Source organism: Ursus arctos, unplaced genomic scaffold (assembly GCF_023065955.2).
Source record: "Ursus arctos isolate Adak ecotype North America unplaced genomic scaffold, UrsArc2.0 scaffold_7, whole genome shotgun sequence".
Classification (NCBI taxonomy): domain Eukaryota; kingdom Metazoa; phylum Chordata; class Mammalia; order Carnivora; family Ursidae; genus Ursus; species Ursus arctos.
This window is the reverse complement of record NW_026623089.1, coordinates 69,903,013-69,926,688: the sequence shown is the minus strand read 5'-3', so window position 1 is coordinate 69,926,688 and position 23,676 is coordinate 69,903,013. Positions and strand designations below refer to the sequence as shown.

At 47.1% G+C, this 23,676-nt stretch overlaps 1 long non-coding RNA gene across 1 annotated transcript; it reads left to right on the top strand.

Moving 5' to 3' along the window:
• Positions 1-8,657: 8,657 nt before the first annotated feature.
• On the top strand, positions 8,658-23,455 carry LOC130543050 (uncharacterized). The gene is made up of 3 exons (XR_008958074.1): positions 8,658-8,816; positions 15,968-16,320; positions 17,815-23,455. It is a non-coding gene; the product is annotated as an uncharacterized LOC130543050 (long non-coding RNA).
• Positions 23,456-23,676: the final 221 nt, after the last annotated feature.

Here is a 23,676-nt window from a genome sequence, read left to right as displayed (position 1 = left end):
TCGGCTCAGGTCATGATCCCAGGGTCCTGGGATCGAGTCTGAGTAGGGCTCCTTGCTCAGTGGGGAGCTTGCTTCTTCCTCTGCCTGCAGCTCTCCCTGCTTGTGCTCTCTCTCTCTGACAAATAAATAAATAAAATCTTAAGAAACAAGAAGAGTGAGTGAGATCAGAGCTCACTCGCATTCTCTCACTCTCTCTCGCTCTCTGTGCCACCTGAGGAAGCACTAAGAAGGCGACCACCTGCAAGTCAGGAATCAGGCTCTCACCCGGAACCAAATCTGCCGACACCTTGACTTTTTACTTCCGGTCTCCAGAACGATGAGAAATAAATATCTGTTGTTCAAGCCACACTGCAGCGTTTTGTTACAGCAGCTTGAGCTGACTAATACATAAGCCATCCCAAATGTGTTAACATAAATAAAAGTTATTTTTCTGTCAGGAACTCAGTTCCTCCTCAAAATAGGCATGGTATATGCAGACACAGACCTGAAGACACGTGTGTTGCTTATTCTCTCGAAAAGGATGGCTCTCCTCTCTCTCGAACGGATAGAGTGGGCTCTTTGTCAGCTTTTGGAAACTTTCGGCAGAAGCAGAGGCATGAATCTACAGTCTCTCACGCAGGATGGTCAAACATTTTCCAGTACATCCAAGGAAAGATATTATGGGGCTTAAGATGAATGAATGTGAATTTAATCCACAACAATTTTCAGCCAGTAATATGCTTTTCTGCCTTCGTGATGCCAAGTATGGGTTTTGTTGGGTTTTGACTTAGCAGTACTTGGGCTCACGTGTGTAGCGTAGGTTGACTAATAGCCATATTCCTCCTGAGAACGGTGTAGTTTGTCTTCATAGCGGTGCTGGGTGTACTGCAATTAAATGTCAACACAATCTTCAGGGGATTTTATTTCTCAGGCCCGGATATTTTCTCTCCTGTAGCAGGTGGTTCAGTTTTCTTAGGAAATTTTTCTAGGACTTGGCTCTTTCAGCTGATTCTTGATGATCTGTGTTTAGTTTGGAGAGTACAGCTCTCGTATACAAGAGATTGGCAACTTATAAATTGTTTCCTCAAAGACTATGGGAAGAAGAAACTCACTTTTTTTATTCCCATCTAGAACAAATGTACTTGAATTCTTTCTGCACGTGCCAAAAAGATATAGAGTATGTTCTCTGAAATGTTATATGAAATATGTTGTCCATATATATAATTTCCTACGGAAGGAAGACTTATAAATCTTCATCTGTGCCTCTCTCGCCTAATAACTCCCAATGCCAAGAGTTGGTTTCCACCCAAGGCAATAGAAAGTCAGAGCGCCAAAAGAAAGGAAAGATCACAGGCGTTCTTTATAACACCTGTGTGATGAGGAATGCCCAGGATGGTGTCTGGGCATTCTGGAGACCCAGGTGAGACTCCTATCTTGGATACTTCCGCCACTTCTTGTTGCCAAAAAGGGCTGGGGGCACACAAGAGGTGTGTGGGCTTGGTCAAAACTCCAGCACCCTTTTTATTCCTGAAGCAATCTTTCTGAAACCTGTGTGTTGTCTCAAGTTTAATTTAATGTAGGTAGAGGGGAGGTTGACCCGAGCACAAATAAAACTTTCCTCTCTAAAAACAAAACAAAACAAACAACAATAACACGACAACCCCACACAAAAAATGCACGTCTCTGCAATCCCCAAGGACCCTTCTTTCAGCAGCACTGGAAGGGAGAAGAGGTCACTGGATTTCCTGCCCCTCGTGCCCCTGGCATATTCCGGGCCCTCGAAGGCTTTCATCTGTTGAGTGGCCACCTGCAGGTGAGGAGACAAAGCACGGGAAGCGATTTGGTTTTCTCAGCCCGAAAGGGAAGGCACGTCCTGCTCAGATGAGGCTTCCAGGAAGGCATCCCTTCAAACTCGTTTGCTCAGGCCCGGGACCTCCACGGTTGTGTGCACGTGCTTCGCCCACACTCCCGATCCCCTGGCCACTCCTCCACAGAAGCTCATGCCCACTTTCTCCTCTCCCCTCCGCATCCCTGCCTGTCCATCCCCTCCACAAAGCTTTCCAGAGGGACTCTCCGCTCCCACAGGTGATGGCTGTCCTCGTGAGGACAGCAGTGCACCCTCCAACAGTCACATGTCCTTCTGCATGATGTGTGCAAAACCAGCTAAAATAGCTCGTGAACGCTAAGTAACACGGTCCACTCTTAACCGCACTCAGAAAAACACTGGGCTTGCCTTCCCAGAGTTCTATTGGCCAGAGCTTCTCAACCTTCTGTGTGCCCATCTGTCTCCTGGGGAACCTGTTAAAAATCCAGTTTCTGAGTCAGTAGGTCTGTGGTGGGGCCAGCAGGGGTGAGGGGGGATCTGCATTTCCCACCAGCTTCTGGGCCATCCGGGGACCACACTCTCAATGGGAAGGGGTAGACCTCGAGCTCCTCCAGGCCACCACTGTGTCTAATGTGACTCTGGGTCCTCAGTGTTGGGGACAGCAGCTGGCACACGGTGGGTTTTCAGATGGAAGGAAGGAAAGAAGGGGAAGAATGGGAAGAGACAGCAGAGATCATGAGTTTTCCATTGACCAAGTCTTTCCTGCTCTTGTCACTTACCATTGGGAGAGGGTTCCTGACCTTAAAACCCAAGACAGGCACGGGTGAAGTGGATGTGCACCTCAGGCTCGCGAGGGCTTTCTAGAGAGAGTCTCATCCCAGTATCTGCGGGGTTCTTCCTAGCTACTCAAAGATGTTTCTATGGCCCTCAAGGCTGGCTTCCAATCTGGCACATCCCTGTGAGGATGCAGTTCCCTCAAAGGCCTGGAAGCTATGACGTGCCCGGAGGCACTGGTCACTACAGAGAGGAGGCGTTCTGATCACAAGCGGCTTTTATCTGGAGCTCGCTGACCAAGTGGCACGGTTCCATGTCCCGGGGGGAGGATTTGATGGACAGCATTGCCTTTAGAAAGTGATAGAACTTTTCTGTTGGCAGAGTTTGTATGAAAACCTCAAGACCCTCGGTTCTTTTCATCTCTGCTCCTCCTAATTTATAAGACAAAGCCTAAAGTGCTTGATCTGTAAAATGCATCTTGCCAACAGCAGGCAGACTTTCGGAGAGTCTCCTCGGTCGGGATAGCTTTCATCATACGGAAGGCACGGAGCCAGGGAGACGGGCATGTCATGCAAACGATTAGGTGGTAGCACAGATCATACGAAACTGGGCCAAAATCCATCGCTATTATTTGCAGGAAAAAAATGCATTCTAAACAAGTGATATGTTTTCAGTATGAAACTAACCTAATCCCAAACCGTTTTAAAAATAGGAAAAAAGAAAATAAAAGAACAAAATCACTCTAGTACATTAATAACTACCATTAAATACAACCACTATTAGTATTTAGTTGTAAATTTCTGTTTTTCTTTTCGTGTGTGTCTGTTTTTATGTGTATACTAATTTTTACCTAATTCTGACAGATGATATGTGTAATTTTGTTTTTTTATCTTTATTTTTTTAAAGATTTTATCTATTTTTTTTTTTGACAGAGAGAGAGACAGCGGGAGAGGGAACAGAAGCAAGGGGAGTGGGAGTGGGAGAAACAGGCTTCCCACTGAGCAGGGAGCCCAACGTGGGGCTTGATTCCAGGACCCTGGGATCGTGACCCGAGCCAAAGGCAGATGCTTAACTGACTGAGCCACCCACTCACCCCCGATATGTGTAATTTTATATGCTTCTTTTTTTCACTTACCGTTGTATCTGTTGTACGTGTTTTCCATGTTTTGGGAACCTTCATCACCAATATTCTCACTTCCTGTATGATATTACATCGAATGGTTATACCAACATTTATTAATTAATTCATGTCTTAATGCAGCGCAATGTATTAAGCATTTAAGCTGTTTCAAAAGTTTTACCAATACAATTGTGGCCAAAATGTAATTTATCAAGTGTCTGCACATAGCATACGGCGTGTTGAGATTATTTAATGAGCTTGAAATCCATAACAGATATATTGATGCAGGTAGTTTTAAAGAGGTGTATAACAGGTGACACAATTAAAGCACTTATCAGAGGATCTCTACAAAATAAACAAGGAGCAGACGTGGCCTGTCAGCCTCTGCCACAGAGAGGGGGTGGGAAGGGGGGAAGTGGGAAGTGGTGGGGATGCTTGCGGAAAGATTTGGAGTCCCAGAGGCCAGGGTGAGGGACCGCTTACCTGGTCATCACACTATGACCATGAGCCAGTCACTTCCCTCCCTGCATCCCAGCCGCCCCAAGCTCGTGGGCAGGACGAAGGAAGTGCATGAAAGCACTTGGGAGGGGCCCGTCCTGGTGTGTCTACTCAGTAAAGTTAGAAAACACCGTAGGGTCAGCAGCCATAGAGAGCTCCCCGCTCCTATCATCCCCAGGCCTGGCGCTCTTGCACTGTATGTCTAGTTATTTAAAAGTTAGAAGTCAAGCCAATAAACCATTTAAAAAATATTCTGTCCTCCCCCTGATGTGCCTTCAGAAGACAAAATACAAAAATGTTTGTAGAGCTATGTTTTTTCTATGACGAAAAATTAGCAAAATATCAAAGGGGGAGGAATGTGATCCTTTGTTAGCCTGTCTGGGATGTTGTTTGGCAGGCGATGTTTGGATGAGTAACAAAGACATGAACTTACAAACGATTATAGATTTATTTTAGAAAATTCATTTTCTTGCCTTCGTTTCGGCAAAATCATTAATTATATTCTTATAATCAAGATTTTCACCATCTGTGTTCCTTTGATAGCAATAATCTAACAGATTAAAAGTAAATGTAATTATATTAAAATGTACAAAATTTGAATATATTTTAATCAATATGTAGATTAACGTTAATGTGAGAAGCTAAAAATTTAATTATTTTAGCTATGTTTTCAAAAAACTTGTTTTTCTTCCAAAAATAGTCAAAATTATCTGTTGCAACCAAAACGCAAAATACAAATTACTTAGTGAATATCAGAAGTTAAAATAAAATTATTGAAATAGATCTGAAGGTTTTCAAAAGATATCTACTGGAGATTTCATTTCACCTCCATGCATATTTTTATAAAAATAAAACTATCTGCAATTCTAGCAAAGTTCACTTAGCTGCTAATGTCAAGAACCGCTTTTACACATCAGATATGTTCTATTTAGAACTATATTTGTGTAAAAAATTAAAGAAATATAAGTTATGTGATATTGCAAAATGTTAGCCAAAATGTATGCGCAACCGTTACGCATACTGTGTAATTTTTTCATGTACCCCCAGAACCCTGAATTAGAATGGGAAGAGAAGAGAGTGGACTTTTGGCACTGTTGAGAAATAATTCTTCATTATGCAAGAATTTATTACATCCTTGCTATAGGAGGGGAAGAATTAACAAGGTAAAGAATTTGTCTTTTTTCTTATCCCAGCATTTCTGCTGCTCTAATCCTCCGTACGCTCCAAAGTCGTGGTCCTTTCCAAAGTCAGCAGCGGGGCAAACACACCTTCTCGGTGCTCGATGCTCAAGTGCAGTGCCTTTTACTTCAAGGACAGACGTGGAGGAGGTGGCCCCGGGGCCTGAGCAGTGTTGGTCATGAGAGTGGGTGTTTGGGATTACAGGTTGTTGTTATAGGTTGTTGTTGGGGTTATAGGTCACCCTGCAGTGACCACTGGGCTTCCAGTGATGTGTGTGTGTGTGTGTGTGTGTGTGTGCGTGTGCGTGTGTGTCTGGAATCGGAGGCTCTCTTATAAAGGCAACTCTGCAATAAAGAAACAAGGGATGTTATAGACAAATATGAATTGGGATAAATTTCCACAGTGCGCAAATCCTTCGTACAAATACCGTTATCCACACTTGTTCCCTCATTGACTCTGAATCTATTCTAGAGCGTTTCTCAATACCTTTCCTATCCTGGATGGCTTGACGTTTAAACACCAGGTCTGTGTCAGTTTTGACAAGTTGTTAGAAAAAGTAGGGGAGAGAAGCTCCCTTCTTTCTCACCACTGGGGCCAATTCTGGAATTTGACAGCCAGCAAGAACAGAGCTGCCGTTGGAGAGAAATGCCCATGACCTAGAGCAGAGGGGCCAAAGCTCGGAAGAGGACAAATAGGTCAACAGGTCCAAATGCAACTCAGAGGCACCACTGTGTTCATTAAGAAACTCTTTGTATCTAACATTTTTCATTATCGCTGAAGCTCAGTTGAGCTTGACTTCCTACCAGAAGCTTCCAGACATTTGTCAGGGGAACAAGATTCTGTGGAAATAAGGGGAAGTGTGTTTGAATGGGAGGCAGTTACGTTTGTAGCCTGTGCTGTGAGAGAGTGATATCACTGTCCGCGGAGCTGGGACTCAGGAGCCGGGGACAGGATAGGACAGCAACCTCGACCAGCCCGGAGAGGTGGTCAGAGCCCCAGAGCCAGACCCTGAGCCCAACCCCACAAGCCAGGAGGAGTGGCCCTGTGCCAATTGTCTAGGAAAGGACAAAAGGCAGTGCACTAGGCTTTGAATTCCTTCCGAAGAATATTCACCTTTTTTTCCTGAAAATTGTTAATACATGTACCACTTGCTTATCTTTGATTTCTGGCCTTCGCTTTATTTTATAGGACTCCTCCCCACCCTCGGCTTAGTCCACTGTTTGAATATCTTCGTTTCAAAATTATAAATTCTCCCTCATTAAGTTAAAGCAGTGACCTCATTTCCCTCCGCTCTACCTCAGCGTCCAAATCATCCTTCTCCCAAGGCGTGTTTCAGGACAGCGTCTCAATATGCCGTGTGTTGCTGTATGTTTCATATGACTAAATAAGTACATCCTATAATGTCGGTATAGATGGGTTTTGGGAATACAAAGACTGGCAGAAAGGCGGGGAGAAGGGAGGAGAATAAATCTCTTTCCCCTGGGAGACGATGAGTCACTTCAGTGAATCTCCTGAGAGCCCACTCTGTGTCTGGTACCGTCCTAGCGCTAAGGTTTGCAGTACATCTCCTCCCGAGCTGCTCATAATCTTGGAGGGAAGAGAAGCCAAGTATACAGACGAGTGTAAATTAAGGGAGACTGAGCCGAAGTTATTAGAGAAGCGTAGTCCGAACCGTTGGCAGCTCTTCGTATGGATCAGGTTTCCTGAGGAGCGTTTGAACAAAAGAGAACAAGCGACATCACAAAGGGAAATGCTGGCTGCCTCGTGGCGGATAGGGTCTGGGATGCTAGGATGACATGCGTGGCTTCCGTCGGTAGGGAATGGGGAGCACAAAGGTGGTTAAGCAGGGAGGGGTATGGTGAGAGCTTCGTTTAGGAAGATAATCTGGCAGCAGAGTGCACAACGGATTCGAGTGAAAGAAGTCGGAGATAAAGAGGTTTCTCAGAATGTACTATGGCATCTTGACATGGAAGAAACGAGGGTCTGAGCTGAGAGAGAAGATGGGACACTAGCCAAAGACTTCTGGGTTTACCTGTAGGGGTGCACTCCATCTTCAAGACCCAGCGATACTCCTACACCTCCCCGTGTCTGTTTATTTTATGTTTTCTGCACGTAAATTGCAAGCAAGTCCATTGCCCACAGGTGTGGGCTGTGGGGAGAGCACGATCATGAGGACTTGGGTCCAGGTTGAGACACTCCAGGCATTGTCCGGGGTAGGAGAGAAGCTGTAGGAAGAGCACAGCCCTGTTGTTGGCTGTAGGTGTAGGTGAATCTCATGGACACAGGAATGCACACAGAAAATTCTAGTGAACTGAAAGAATAAAAGAAAAAGAGCCAACATGCACACGGCCATGCCAAAGACCAGGTGGGCAGGAAAACTGGAACACTGGGAGAGGTTTGAGACCACCACCTGCACGAGGCCTCCCTCTGCCATCAGGAGATGAAGCGTTGCTCAGAGACGTTTGATTAACTTCGGTGTTCAGAGGGATTCCTGGGAATCTGGGTCTGAGGCTGCAAGGTGCATGCAGGACATCTACTGGGGAGTGCTCCTGGGACTAGGGCCCGCTGGGGAGTGGAGGAAGCAGACCTGGGGAGAGGGAGGGCTGGAACTCGAAAGCAGTTGCAATCGGTCTGGAGTCAGGATGGCCCTTTGGAGTTGGCCCAGCTGAGGCTAGAAGCCTGGGCTTGCACGCTGCATCCACCAACCACCGGCCGCCTGTTCCCAGAAAGGCGAGTGCGTAGGGTGGGGGATCTTGGTGATTCCCATCAGGCAAGAGTGGTTCCCGGAAAGAGTCTCAGCTGTGAGCCCTCAGCAGCCAACCCTTCTAGCAGCTGGGGGAATGAGAGCCTCCGTTCTAAAGGAGAGATCTCAGGGGCATGCCCCAGCATCCAGCTGCTTTCTGAGGATTCGCCTTGTCTGTTTTGAGACTCTTGGGGGTGCAGGCTGGTAGAGGCAACGCTATCACCTAGAGCTCTGAGCTCATCAAAGCTGCGAGGGGGTGAAAGCCAGCAGTTGAGGGACATAGAGCATTCAAGAGGGACAAGCAAAGGAGTACAGCCTAAGGAGAGGTAGTTGAGGGTACTGGTAAGCCTGAGAGCTCTGGAGTCAGGCGACTTGGTCTTCAGTCTGCCACGTGCCAGCAGCGTGACCGTGGGCACATGACTTCATCTCTTTGTCCCTCGGTTTCTTCAGTTGTCAAATAGGGACAAAAATAGTGCTTACCTCATCAGTGGCTGCGAGACGAAATGAGGCAATGCCCACGAAGCCTGTCGGGCTGGCCCATCATAAGCAGGGCTCTGTGGACAGTGGTGGGTGGAGTCCTCACGGCTGCGAACCATTTCTCAAACTTGGAGAAAGGACTGAGACAAATATTGGGAGCCGGAGTCCTCACTCACAAGGTCTAAGCATTTGGGAGGTCATATCAAACACAGAAGTGAGAGGTATGTTTGCACAAGGTTGGACCTAGTCTGCAAACTGTAAAACACAGGGTAGATGTCACTGTGATTGAGGTGTTCTGCTGATCACTTTTTGGGTTGGGGGGCAGGGAAGAGATAATGTTCATAACCAGCAGAGCCTGGAGAAGACAGCCATAGGTTAATGAACACGAAAGAGTAAGAAGTCCCTGGTGAAATTGAGCTAAGCAATAGCTTTCTTCTATGAGGACAGTGCTATCTTTTGTCCCTTCATGTACAAAGGGGCTTTTTTGTGCCAGACCCTGCCCAAGGCTCTTAAGATCTAGAAAGAAAAAAGATGTGCTCCATTCCCTCGAGGTGTTCATAACACCTGTTTGGTCGTGCATATTAAATTCTTTTTCCATTGGTAGCAAAGGATTTGCACACATTCCCCCAAACTCCATCTCCCAGTCCCTAAATCATCTAGCTAAATCCCTAATGGGAACAGTAAGATCCTTCCAGGCCTGTGGCATCCTAAATCATTGCTATCCTGAGTGTGGTAACAACCTTTCGCTGAGCACCTCACTTCAGGGGTGGTGATACCCAAGTGGGACCCACACCAACACATGTTTAACTTAATTAAATTGGAGTTGGAGAGTGGGATCTTCTGACGAACAGAAATTTCAAAGCTTAATGAAGGTTATCAGTCATTGTTTTATGAATCATGTTTTTTTTTTCCCCCCCTGGTTGGTCTAGTTTTAAAAAATCTCTCCCTGCTCCATGGTCAGAAAGTTTGAAAGGTTTTTATTTTTTGGTATGTTTTGGGTTTTTTTGTTGTGTGTTTTTTTTTTACATTTGGATCTGAAACGTAACTTGAATGAACTTCCGTGATTGTGTGAAGTAGGGCTCTAATGTCTTTCTTCTCTGCAAGTGTATTTTTGTTTAGAGGACACTTCCAAGATGGTAGGGAACATGAATGTGTTACAAGAAAGAAAAACACCAAGCAGAACTGGGTTACAGGTTACAGGCAGTTCAGAAGAATAGACCAGTCCTCAGAGTTTATTAAGATGAAAGGCTGCAGGCCAAGGGGCAATCATGGGCCTTCCCCTTGCCCTCATGTCCTTCTTGGTATGTGTCATTTTTCGTTTAATCAAAACTCTGTATTGATTGGATGAGCCCATGAGCTAGGTTGGATCGGGTGGTGAGGAAGACCACTTATATAAAAACAATGCTATTGCTTTGTTTATTGACCTTAAAAATACCCATTGAGTATCTGGCATTGGTATACAGAAGGAGGTAAGGATGGTCCCTGTCCTCAAGGAGCGTCTAAATCTGAACACATGATTACAGTGGAGTTTCATAAATGGATGGGAATGCCTTACACTCATTAACACTTCACAGCTGGGACGCCTGGGTGGCGCAGTCGGCTGGGCATCCAATCTTGGTTTCGGCTCAGGTCATGATCTCAGGGTCGTGAGAGCGAGCCCCACACTGGGCTCCTCGCTCAGCAGGGAGTCTGCTTGAGATTTTCTTTCCCTCCTCTCCCACCCCCTGCTCACATGCTCTCTCTCTTTCTCTCTAAAATAAATAAACAAATCTTAAAATAAAAAACCTTCACAGTTAACAAAGGATTCACATGTATGCTTTTTCACAATGTATTTATGACCAACTTATACATGTAATTGAGAGTCACAGAAGCTCAAGGACTCGCTCAAGTCAACAAAGTTAGTGAGCACAGGACCAGACGTAAAATCTGGAATGTTTTCTTAGTCTGGTGTTTTTTCGACTATGCCGTTTCCTAGCTTAATCTCGATTTTCCAGTGGCTTTTATTATACGATCAAATCTTCTGCTAAATCTGTTTCTCTCTTCCCATCTATTAGCCTCTATTTTTCCATCTACCAATTTATCTGTCCATTTATCTACCCATCGTCTATACATTCATCTGTAATGCACTCATCTCCTTTCCAACTACCTATCTGGGAAGGTAGGGCAGGTGCCAGGAAGAGTCCTGGGAAAGTGGGAGGTCACCTAAATTCAGCCAAATCCCGAGCTCAGCCCCAGCCAGTTGCCTAACACCATGCTAGTTACCCTGTCCATTTGCAAATCAGTTTCCACATCTGTAAAATGAAGGGTTTGCATGAAATGCTTTTTCAAGTGTGTTCTGGTTCTAACATGATTTCCTTCTAACTTGACTTTTGTCTCTAATGCAATTGTATTCACTGAAAGTAATTTACTTCACTTCTGTGTACCTTTTGTCTACAGCTTCCCCTCATGCCCCTTCCCTGCTTCCTTGATTGCCAGCAAAAATACGGAGCTCACAGTCACACAGACACGAGGCTATTCATTTACACAGTGGAAGCACTGGGTTGATCATGGAGTTGAAGCAATAATGAAGAGAACCAGGGTCTCTGAACTGGAACTAGGGATTCTAAGTAGCCATCCATATTTTATTTCTGTTTATCTATAGATCTTATTCTTTTCCAGCAAAGGAAGGCCCTGTCCACACCTTGGGAAATATGGCCCCTGGCAGCTCCAGATAAGCAACTTGAGTAGAAAAATTCTTTCTTGTGTTGCATATACAATAATTGAAGGGGAAGAGTCTGACTGTCCTCCATCAGCTCTATGGTTGGGGGACAGGATGATCGTAGCCGAAGGCCCTTTAATCTATAGCTCTGATGGAACCTTCTGGAATAGAAGAGCAGCTCTTCCTCCCAAAATATGCTGAACAGGCCTCCAAAATGTTCTTTACACCCACTGATCAAATAATAAGGTCCTGGTGGGCCAAAAAACAACTTGGAAAAGTTGAGGCAGAACAATGGTTAGGATCATGGGCTCTAGAAACAGTTTTCCTGGATGAGTTCCAGGAAATACACATTTACAAGCTGTGGGAACTTGACCAAATTATATATCCTCTTTAAGCCTCACTGTAAAATTAGGAGAATAATATTACCTATGTCAACAAGGTATGGTGAGGATTAAGTTGGCATGAAATGCCCAGCACGAAGTCAGGTTGTCTATTACTACTACTGCTATGACCACTAGTACGAAGGGCATACAACAGGTAAGTGATAAATAATAGTCTGAACTAAAACGATGCCTTCTGATGCCTGCCCGAGAGCTCTCCCTGCCATCCCCTCGATGAAGGGCAGCTAAATGTTGGGAGGTGGCAGATTAAGCAGCTGGGGTTGAACAAGAAGCAATACAACACCGGCATTTCTGGATCCTTCTCACAGGCCAGTGGCCAATGTCCCCTCCTTTTTTAATCCCTTCTTTAAAAAAAAAAAAGAGAGAAAGATTTATTTATTTATTTGAGAGAGAGGCAGAGGGAAAGGGAGAGAGAGAATCCTAAGCAGGTTCCACGCCCAGCACGGAGCCCGACTCAGGGCTCGATCTCATGACCCTGAGATGACCAAGAGTTGGATGCTTAACTGACTGTGCCACCCAGGAGCACCCCCCCTTTTTTTAACCTATTCTTGCCCCTATTTTACAGAAGAGGAAACTGAGGCGTAGAGTGATGAGCTTCCGGCTCGGTCACGCAGCCAGCGGGTGGTGGAGGCTCCTTTAGGGGCATTGCAGGTGTAGTGACAGAATCACGAGCAGCTTTGCTTAGGTCTCTGGCTAGACAGGACGAGCTCTGATGTCCTCTCTTCATGGCACTTGCTGAGCATGCTATGGGGCTCGCTGCTGGCCCTCCGTCTTTTCAGAGAACAACACGTGGGTGGATGTCAATAACGACAGTTGATGGAGAGGAAGGCAGGAAAAAAGTGGGAAGAGCTCAGGCGCCAGCCCGTGCGGGGGAATTTGCAGTTACACGGACACACCTTCCCCCAATAAATCACCGCCTTGGCTGCCACTATTGTTAATGAAATGCTCAACTTTTAGGCAACCGTGGGATTGATTCCTGTTACGAAGGAAGAGTGAACGTAGGTCTACTTGAAACTTTGTCATTCTCCGTTTTTACAACCCAGGAATTTCAAAATACTCAGAGTGTGTTAGGTCATCCGTAGACCTGTCTCTCTTTGTTATTGCAGCCCGCAGTCTGGCAGTCGGCTCGGAATTTCTGTAGGGTGCCTCATTCTGTACCTGCAACAGAGCAGTGACTCAGCCTCTGGAATCATTCCCTTTCCCCCAGGATGCCATGTCAACTTTACTTCATGGCTGTGGCATGTTTCTTGCCCTGTGGCTGATAAACAAGGCAACCCAGTCAGGAAACCAAAGCAAATTCCCTACTTCTGATTCAAAGCGGGAGGTCTGCCAGCACAGACCTGGAAGACAGGCTCCTTCACCTTGCTCGGTCCTCTGAGCAAGCCGGCTCTCCCTTCCCCAGCCTCCCTCCCTCCCTTCCCTCATTCCTTGCCTCCAGGAGAGGAGGACAAAACCTTGGCAATCTTTTTACCTGAAAAAAAAAAAAAAAAACAAATCCAGGAACAAGAGTGTTTATGTTACATGTATCAGAAAGGCGAATGTTTATCTCGTTGACTTATTTAAAGTAAAGCATGTGTTTCTGCGAGGTTTGAAGTGCCTGGTGTTTGTAGGTCCGGGTTCCGGGCTAGGATTCTCTGACTGCATCACCGCTGGACCGCCACGCGCGAGTCTGTGGTCATGCAGACAGCGTGGTGTCATGGATGCAAAGGCAAGGATCTGAGGTTTCTGAGCCTCGCTTTCCTTATCTAAAAGTGGGGATTAAAAAACAATTCTTTGGGGAGATGTCGTAAGAATTAAAAGACAGTCCGCACCACTCACACACTGAGCACACGTGAAAATATATGCTGGATACACATGATGGTGACTCTTCTCAAGGCCTCGCTGGGTCACGCTCACCATGATACTAGTTTCTGTCTTGTTTCAGATGGAAAAACAGAGATAATTAAATTGCCACTAAGTCATGTTTTCAAAAGCTTGGACTAGTGAAAGTATAAATTAGTAGAACCTTTCTGGAAGCAATTTAGTAGTGTCTATCGAATAAGGATATATATATACATATATATATATATATATATATCTCCTTTAATACAATTTTACTCTCTAGGAATTTGTTATGAGAAAATAGTCAGATGTTATTCATAAGTATGTTAACCATGACATTGTTTATAATATGAAAAATTACAAACAACCTATAAATTCCAATAGGAGATTGGGTAGGTAAATAATTATACATGTATAAAGAGGAATAGGGTCTAGGTAGCCATTAAAAATCAGGTAGAAGGAAATTTATTCTTAAAGGAAATATTCTTTTCTGTATCACTAAATGAAAAACGCAAACAGTAAACTGGACTATACTGTTTACTATTTTTAATAACTAAGAAAGGCACATATACACAAGGAAAAAAATACTGAAAGGTACATACCAAAACATTGATCATAGTTTTCTTTGGTTGGAATTCAAGTGACTATTATTGTCTTCCTTTGTGCTTTTCTGTATTTTACACATTTCTTTTACTGGGTATACTTTATTTATTTAATTAGGAAAAAAATGATTTTTTTTATAATGATTTTTTATTATATTATGTTAGTCACCATACAGTACATCCCCGATTTCCGATGTAAGGCTCGATGATTCATTAGTTGTGTATAACACCCAGTGCACCATGCAATACGTGCCCTCCTTACTACCCATCACCGGTCTATCCCATTCCCCCACTCCCCTCCCCTCTGTAACCCTCAGTTTGTTTCCCATAGTCCATAGTCTCTCATGTTTCTTCCCCCTTCTGATTACCCCCCCTTTCTTTATCCCTTTCTTCCCCTACTGATCATTCTAGTTCTTATGTTCCATAGATGAGAGAAATCATATGATAGTTGTCTTTCTCTGCTTGACTTATTTCACTTAGCATTATCTCCTCCAGTGCCATCCATGTTGTAGCAAATGTTGAGAACTCGTTCTTTCTGATGGCTGAGTAATATTCCATTGTATATATGGACCACAACTTCTTAATCCAGTCATCTGTTGAAGGGCATCTCGGCTCCTTCCACGATTTAGCTATTGTGGACATTGCTGCTATGAACATTGGGGTGCATATGGCTCTTCTCTTTACTACGTCTGTATCTTTGGGGTAAACACCCAGTAGTGCAATGGCTGGATCATAGGGTAGCTCAATTTTTAACTTTTTAAGGGACCTCCAAACGGTTTTCCAGAGTGGCTGTACCAACTTGCATTCCCACCAACAATGTAGGAGGGATCCCCTTTCTCCACATCCTCTCCAACAATTGTTGTTTCTTGCCTTGTCTATTTTTGCCATTCTAACTGGCGTAAGGTGGTATCTCAGTGTGGTTTTGATTTGAATTTCCTTGATGGCTAATGATTTTGAACATTTTTTCATGTGTCTGTTAGCCATTTGTGTGTCTTCATTGGAAAAGTGTCTGTTCATATCTTCTGCCCATTTTTTGATTTGTTTACTTGTTTCTCGTGTATTGAGTTTGAGAAGTTCTTTGTAGATCTTGGATACCAGTCCTTTATCTGTAGTGTCATTTGCAAATATATTCTCCCATTCTGTGGGCTGCCTCTTAGTTTTTCTGACTGAGGAAAAAAATGATTTTAAAACACGGCCACTTAACTCATCTGGTTTTCAAATGAATGTTATAGTTTAATCCACGATCTCTATCTTTAAAATGCTTCAGAGCAGGGGCACCTGAGTGGCTCATTCGGTTAAACGTCCAACTCTTGATTTCAGCTCAGGTCATGGTCTCAAGGTTGTGAAATCAAGCCTGCGTTGGGCTCGGCGCTGCTTAAGATTCTCCCTCTCTCTCTGCCCCTCCCAACCTCCTCACTCTCTCTCCCTCTCTGAAAAAAAAAACCTTCAGAGTGAGTGACTTTGAAAGAATTTATAAATATGTGCATAGAAACAAGGCTGAGAGGGGACACCTCAAAATGTGCCAATATTATCTCTGTGTGATGGTTTCTGGGTAGTTTTGTTATTTACATTTTTAAAAGTTCTATAGTCTACATGTGTATTTTTATGAACAGGAAAAATGCTGTTAGAGTATTTGAAAAACTGAATAATTATTATTTACTAAGAGTAATATTTTTTTAATGCCTTCTGTGATTGCTGCTTGATTTGGACTTTTTTTCTTTGCTGAATTTAGTTTATCTTGCAAGTCAATAAGCCGGCTCCGAGGCAGCCCCTGTTTGCCCGTTTCAAGAGGTCTAACTGGAGCAAAATCTAATTTCTTTTCTTTTTAAAACCTTTCATTCATATTTCAGGGTGATTTTAATTTGTAATATCAAGTTATTCAAAGCCCGAGGCCCAAGATGCCGGAGGGAAAACGTTCTCAAGCACAGCCGGCTGAATCCAAGGAAAAGCCTGAAAATCTCCGGGCGAGTCTGGCCTCCCAGGATTGTCAGCCTGATTCTAGATCAAAGGGGCTCAGAGAAATGCATTAGCTTCAGACTACTTCTCTCCAAGCCTCAGATCCACGGGACGCTTGCCCATCTGGGCCGAGACCTGTCGGCGGCTGGTTTTGGAGCAAGGGTGTCTTGAGGTCACAGCTAAAGCACAGATTTCCACGTCTGGCAAAACAACCGGTGTGTTTACCAACACGAATGATATTTTCAAGGTCAGTGCTGGGTTTCTAGCAAAAGGACAAAATAATTGGTATTCAGGGTAGAAAAAAGCAAATACAGTTGCAGGCCTATTGGGAAATCTCCCTGTTCAGCATGGAGTTTTAGGGATGACTCTCGTGGGCCGCTCTGCAAGGCCCACCCACGAACTGGACATCTTACCGGGGACGTAGACAGGTGAATGAATTTGGGACCAGAGCCCCCTTTTCCCCATCTTTTCTTCTGCTTAAAGGGTAGAAGTTATTTTTATATTACAACACAGCTCTTATTGACAAATATGAACAAGGCTGACATGTGCTTATGGTAAACACCATCCCAGATAAGGAAATGAAAAACAAAAACACTTGCAATGTGGGAGCACGCACAACTCCGTTGCTCAGGCCAGAGATCTGGGAGTCCTCCTTGGCTTCTCTCCCTGCCTCACCCCACCTCCACTTCCAAACACTCACCATGGGTTTCTTCTCCACCATCTCTTCTCCAGCTGCCCCTGGTATCCCAGTCTGGTCCTCACAGCCTCCTGGCCACCCCCGGTGTCCATGTGCAGACCCACCTGGCCCAGCTTCCTGAGCTGTCCTTATGGAATGCAAACCTAACCACTGTTCCCTCTGAAAATCCCGCCCCTTTGTGGGACAAAGCCTGAGCTCCTCAATGTGGCCTTTGGGGATCTTAACTGCTTATCTCTTTAGCCACCTCTACTTCACTCCCACTTCAAACCCAAGCTTCCTGTCATGCCCTGGACCCCAGCAGGGCTGGTCTATAAATAGCAGAACCCAGAGCGCAGTGAAATTGCAGGCCCCTTGTTCAAAACAAAACTTCAAGGATAAAATGAAGAATTTCAAAATGGCGACCACAGCGCACGAAGCTCCAAGCGCGGGGCCTGTGTGACGACTTGGGTCATGGGCCCATAGGAAGCTACCCTGACCTACGACATGTCTTCGCCTCAATTTCTTTGCTCCGATGGTGCTTGGCCTGGAATGTTCTGTCTATTCTCTGCTTCTCATTCTCTCTCTTCCTTGTTTTTTGAGATTCATTTGGCTCCGGTGTCTGTGCCAAGACAAGTCTGTCCCCAGACTTCCCTCCTACAACCCCATGTCCCCAAGCTGGGGTGGGTATTCCTCCTCTGAGTGCCTTTTAGACCAGTGAGTCCCAAAGGCTGAGCCGCCAACTGCCTGCCATATAAGCGCCTGGGGTGGTTTGTGAAAATGAATCTGAGTCTCAGGCGTGGAGCCTGGGCATCTGTCCTGGGAGAGCTCCAGGATAGACGTGCACGCACACCAAAGTTTGAGAACTAATGCCCCCTGCCCGGCGTCCTTGTCAAGCCCGTGTTCGGCTCCTCTGTTTCTAAACACCTAGCACGAGCCTGGCCCTCCGTCCATGTCGATGCTCATTTGCTGGGTTGGGCTAACTCTTCCAACTTCGGCTCTGCCTTCTTGCCGCTTGTGCTTCTCACCGACTCCTGGTCCTCACAGCCTCCTCCCCATTTCTTTCAGAGTGAATGTATCTCCACATGGCCTCTTTGGTTGGCCCTGGGCCCCAGGAGCGACCCGTGGGGTTGGCCCTTTCCCCATGGAGCTGCCAGCTGGTGTGTTCTGGTGAATCCTTGGCTTCCATCATTCTGAACCCCTAAGGGAGACCCCAAGCGTGTGTCATGGCTTCCCGAGAGCTCCAGAAGGAGAGCAAGGTGACGCTCTCTCCACAGATGTGCGCATGGGGGAGAATCTCATTTTCTCTCTGGTTGAGAGCCCTTCTGTGAGACCCCCAGGCAGGCTGCAGGCCAGCGACACTGCCAATGGCACCACAAGGCCCTGAACTGCCAGCACTGCGCGAGGCAGCAGTGAGCTTGGCTGTGGATGTGTTTGCCCCAGTCCTGGCCCGGGTGTTGGGAGTGTTGATTCCAGAAGTCCAGGGAGCTGTGCCCAAGGCCCGACAGGGCTCCCATCCCTGTCCCTCAAGCCTGAGCTTGCAGAGTGGCACCCAGTTACTCAAAGATGTGGATGACAGACCACTCCAGCCTGAGGCCCAAGGCAAGATGCTGGGTGTTTCTTTGAAGGGAGAGGAAGAGGTGCCTGGGAAGGGGGGTTAGTGTACAAAGGAAACAACAACAGCCTGAAATTTTCCACTGTCATTCACTCCCGGCTCCCCTGGTGGACAGAGGGAGTGGCGGGTACAGCTCAAGAGCTGCCCGTGTGTCCCCCATGCTGGGCTCCCCTCCGCTCGGCCTGGAGGTCTCAGCCGGCCACAGTCTCAAGACCACCCCAGGGCCTCCTAGATCCCTGAGCCCCACAACAAGCAAGCGACCTCCAGCCCTTGGGTCTCCCCATCGTCCTCCCTCAAGGCATCTGGGGCACCCTGACACTGGCTTCTCTCGGGCCTATTTTGAGGCATATCTACCAGAAGCTGGAAGGCCGCCTCACAAAAACTTGGCCCTCTCCCTCCTGTTTTGATTAATGCTTTTGCTTTGTTTAACAAATATTTTATGGCTGTTGTTTCAAAAATTAGTTCTTTCTAATTAGGGCATCATCACGTTTGGATCCCGTGCCAGCCAAACCATGCAAAAATTTCTAGACCTCAAGGAAGCTGTTAAAGGGAGGGGAGCCCTGTGGTTTCCACAGCGTGAAGGAGGACAGGTCACCCCACGGACCATTAAGCGATTGTCTGGGAGCCGGTCGTCAGGTGGTCTGGGAACGGTTGCCTGAGTCGGCAGATGTCTCGAGGATCACGAGGTGATCGGGGCCACCACGCACACAATTTCTCACTGTCCCCCCGAAATTTTCCTGCATCATCATCGTCATCACTCCCTGTGAGTAGCTCCAGTGAATTGCGTGCTTCGTATGTGCAGGCCATGGTCTTAGGTGTTCTCCTGAAAGAGTCTCTTTATATCCCATAAGCCCCTGAAGTGTTGCAGTTATTAACCCCATTTATGGACGGGGCGATTGAGGCTCGGAGGTGCGAGTCACCTGCCCCGGGTCAGACAGATGTTAGGATTCGAAGTGCACACCGTCGCCGCGGTGAACCCCTGCATACAGGGTTCCCTCCAAGTGCGGCCCGCTTCACGGACCACTTCCACTTCCCAGCCTCCCGCCAGCAGACGGGGGTTCGCAGGTAGCTCTCTGCAGCACCCCCCCATGCACCTGTATTTCTGTCTACCTGTCGGTAAAAAAACATGTGTCTTTGGTGTTTGTTCCTGATTCCTGGCACAGAGTTCTTAAAACCCTTAGGATTTCCTGAGGGACAGGAATGTTATTGATACAGGCCCTTTGATGGGGCGCCTGGGTGGCTCAGTCTGTGAAGCGTCTGCCTTCAGCTCAGGTCATAATCCTGGGGTTGTGGGATCGAGCCCCGAGTCAGGCTCCCTGCTCAGTGGGGAGTCTGCTTTTCCCTCTCCCTCTGCCCCTCCCTCTGCTTGTTCTCTCTCTCTCTCAAATGAATAAATACAATCTTTAAAAATAAATAAATATATAAAAAAGGCCCCTTTGACCGTAGCTGAGTTTATATGCTACTGAGGTGACTCATGAGGACTCCCAGAGGAACAAGACACATGATTAGAGGGGGACCTTTCAGCCCCACCCCACCTCGTCTTCAACCTCCAGAAGGGGAAAGGGGCTGGGGATTGAGTTCAGTCACCAATGGCCAAGGATTTAAGCAATCGTGCTTACTTCTTGAAACCTCCATCAAAAACCCCAAAGGAGGGGGGGTGAGGAGTGTCCGAGCTGGCAAACACATTTGTGTGTGGGGAGGCTGGCGCACCCCCAGCTCCGGGGAGAAAGAGGCTCCTGTGTCGGGGACCTTTCCAGACCTCACCCTGGGTACGTCTGCACCTGGCGTTCATTTCTGTCCTCTGTAGTAAAGTGCAGTCGAAGTACAGAGCTTCTCTGCGACCGTGAGTCCTTCCAGCGGATTGCTGAGCCCGAGGGCAGGTGATGGGAAGCGCTGAGCTTGTAGTCAGCTGGGTGAAAGTCCTGGGGACCCCGTGTATCGCTGGTGTCCGATGTGGGGGCAGCCCCGTGGGGTCTACGCTGACTCCTGGCAGTTGGTATCAGAATTGGTTTGAATTGTAGGTCACCCAGCTGGAGTCAGCCGGTTGTGCTTGGAAAAACCACCCTACCATCCCACTGACCAGTGAGCTTCGTAGGTCTGGGGAGGGACTGGAGTTGCTGGTTAAAGGACACGGGGGGCCTTCTGGAACCTCTCTTCACCTTCGGCCGAGGAGACAGATATTCACTGGGTTGGTTACAGTGAGCGTGACCCTCAAGTGATGGGTGGTGGTAAGTTTCAGCACGTAATGCATAGAGTCACCCTGGTCCTTGGTGGCAGAGCAGGGACCGGGCTTCCCAGTCTTGTGACTGGGACACTGTCCCTCTACCTCACTGTCTTTCAACTTTGCAAAGTATCCTTCCTTATTTGATGCCACAGTTCTTATGGCACCAATGCAACACGGAGTCACCATGAAGCTCGGGACACACCTCGGGACACACCATGACCGTGGTTTCCAGCTCTTTGTCACCTCCACTCCGCACTCCAAGCTGGACTATTTTCCATCAGGCGGTGTAACTGGCCCTTGGGTGTTCGCTCTCCCCACCCACCAGACGTTGTGAATCACAAGCCTGTCAGCCTCAAGGCCTCTATCCTCTGAGGACACAGGAGCTGAGGGCAGGTGGGGACACGGGAGACTCCAGCAAGGCCCCGCTACTGTCAGCAGCTTCCGTGGCAGAGAGAATTCACCGGGCCAGCTGGGTCCCGAGCTTGGAGGCCGACTGGGTATCTGTCATCAGCTCCCTCCTGTCCCGGAAACAGCTTCTTCAAAAGGGTCTACAGCAGCGGCCATTGGGGAGGCGGGTTCAGAGCCTCTGGGGTTGTTGGAAGGTGGAAGGAGGAGGAGAGGAGGGGTGGGGAGGCCTGGAGCCCTGCCACCGAGTGAGGCTGGTGACAGGAAGAATCTATTAATCTTGTGTGCAGAGCCAAATATGGTGCTGGGGCTCAATAGGTAATAAACAATGGTCACATTGCAGGCTTGACAAGGAGAGACATTACGGATGAGAGCCAGGGCCAGCCTGACGTCACCGCGTGCGGCCCCGAGCAGGCCGCTCACCCCCGCGTGCAGGAATTCCATATTTGTCCTTGTTGAGCCCACATGTGCTTTCTTCTTGATGCGCTCAAAGCAGGAAGGGGAAACCGAGGCCCATGTGTCACTCCGGAGATTTGTCCCCCCGGGGCGTGGTATGAGGTGAGCCCGTGTCATGTCTGGACTTGCTTTTGGCAGCATTGGCCACATGCAGTCGGGCTCTTAGTGGCAACAACAGTAGATGTCATGGCTGGAAATAGCCAGAACTGGTATGTTTTCTAGTAGAAGGGTTTGAAGCACAGTATTAAAATGTGAGTTTTCGATATTCCAGGACAGCTGTTTGTAGGGGGCCGGGGAAGGCACAGAGCCCGAAGGCTGGCCTCTCCTTAGGCCTGGGTGACAGCCTGGCTGGAGACGGGCTGTCACACATACAGATCTGAGAGCAGAGCCGAACCGTCAGCGTGCGTGAGGGACGGGGGGGCCAGGACACCTCCAGCATCGTCCTCCTGACGTTAGGTTCGTGCACTGGCCTCTGAATGAGGTAGGACCTGTCTGTGCGCCTGTCTGTATTCAGGCTTTCTTAACAATGACCCTCCTCTGGAGCCCGTGTCCTATAAAACTACAGAGAAGAGCTGACAAGGGAGGTAGCGTCATGTCACGGTGAAAAGAGCACTGGATTTCGAGCCAGAAAGACCTGGCTTTGTGTCTCAGGATCCCAGCTGTGCTCATCACCCGCTGTGAGACCTTAGGGTGTTCAACTCGCTCCCCACCAGAGAGGGGCGATCTGTCCCTCTCTGCGAGCTTTTCAGGAGAGTCAGAAAGAGCCCCCCAAGAGGGCCCAGCGGGGTCGGTTCCCAGGAAACAGAGCGAATTGGGGTTCCCCGAAACTGAAATGACAAACTGCCTGTGGGTTGATATTGGCTAGAGGCCCCCCTCCCTCCTGCTTACAGCGTTGCGGTTCCGAGCTCTTGAGAACAGGCTGTGGCTCTGAAAACGCAGCTGCCTTCGCAGAAGAGAGAAGGCTTGGCGGGGAAAGCCGAAGGGCACCGTGTTCCGACGGACGCGACGCCGTCTGCACTCTGATGCCCCCCGCTGCTGGGCCCAGAATGCTGAGCAGGGAGCCGGAACCGGGGCTGCTCTGCGGGCCGGGGGCAGGCCCAGCCGTGAGACCGGGCTCCATCACCATCCTTTCCCTGCCCATCATCCGGGGTGTGGGAGCCCCAGATGCGGGGTGGTAACATGCGGCTCCTGGGCTGCCTGGAAACCACAGGCTCTCTAGAGGTTGCTGCTCGTGCCATGAGGCCGCCACGCTGGGCGCAGGAGGCGTGGTCACCCTATGCCTTTTGCAACGTCAGGGTGATTAGACCTGCTCCCGTTTGCTCTCCGCAATCACCGCGTGAATGGAAAATTAGGAGAGCCATATGCATTTGCTTCATATTGTCCAGGGTGGAAAACCCTGATCCTTTGTGCCAAAAGGAAAGTATCTGGGAGGCCATCGGTCTAAACCTTAAATGTCACGGAGAGAGAATGTGCCAGAGTGGCGTCCACACAGATGGACCCAAACGGCGAGGAAAATGGGGTAAAAATGGGAAATGAATCAGGATGCTAAGAAGATAGGCACGCCATCATTCACACAAGAGTAGGATTAAACCTAAAACACGACCTATTAGTTTTATTTGTGAGTTTGCAACTCATATTTCTCCCACAGTGAAGCTACATTAAGAATAGTAGATTAAATAAATAAATAAAGAGTAATGGCAGACTGTGACGATTGTCATCCATCACTCCCAGAGGTCCACGTTTCCACGCAGTGGCAACAAAACCAGTGATCTAAATATTAACAAGTGGAACGCATTATAAATACTTCGTTATATATTATGATCACTGTAAAGTCATTACAACAGAAATAAAAACTGTTTTTTATCTTAACTATTAATATTCATCAAATGTTAATGAAAATACCTAACAAATAATTATGAAAAACACATTGCTTGAGTAATAAAGATGAAAGAGATGATAATCGTTGTGAATATTTAATCTGCAAAATAAAGAACATACCATTAATAAGACTTAATTATGTCATTAAATATTTAATTTTACTTTCACTCCTAAATTTTGTTTGCATTTTGCATATTTTAAATGTAAGAAGCTTTTTAATAAGATTTGTGGTTTCAGCGACATCAAATGCCAGAGCATTTAAGTTTGACTTACTGTCTTCATCAAACTGGTCAAACATCATTTATCATTAACTGAAATGAACAATACTCCTTGCAGTTTACTACAAGTTATG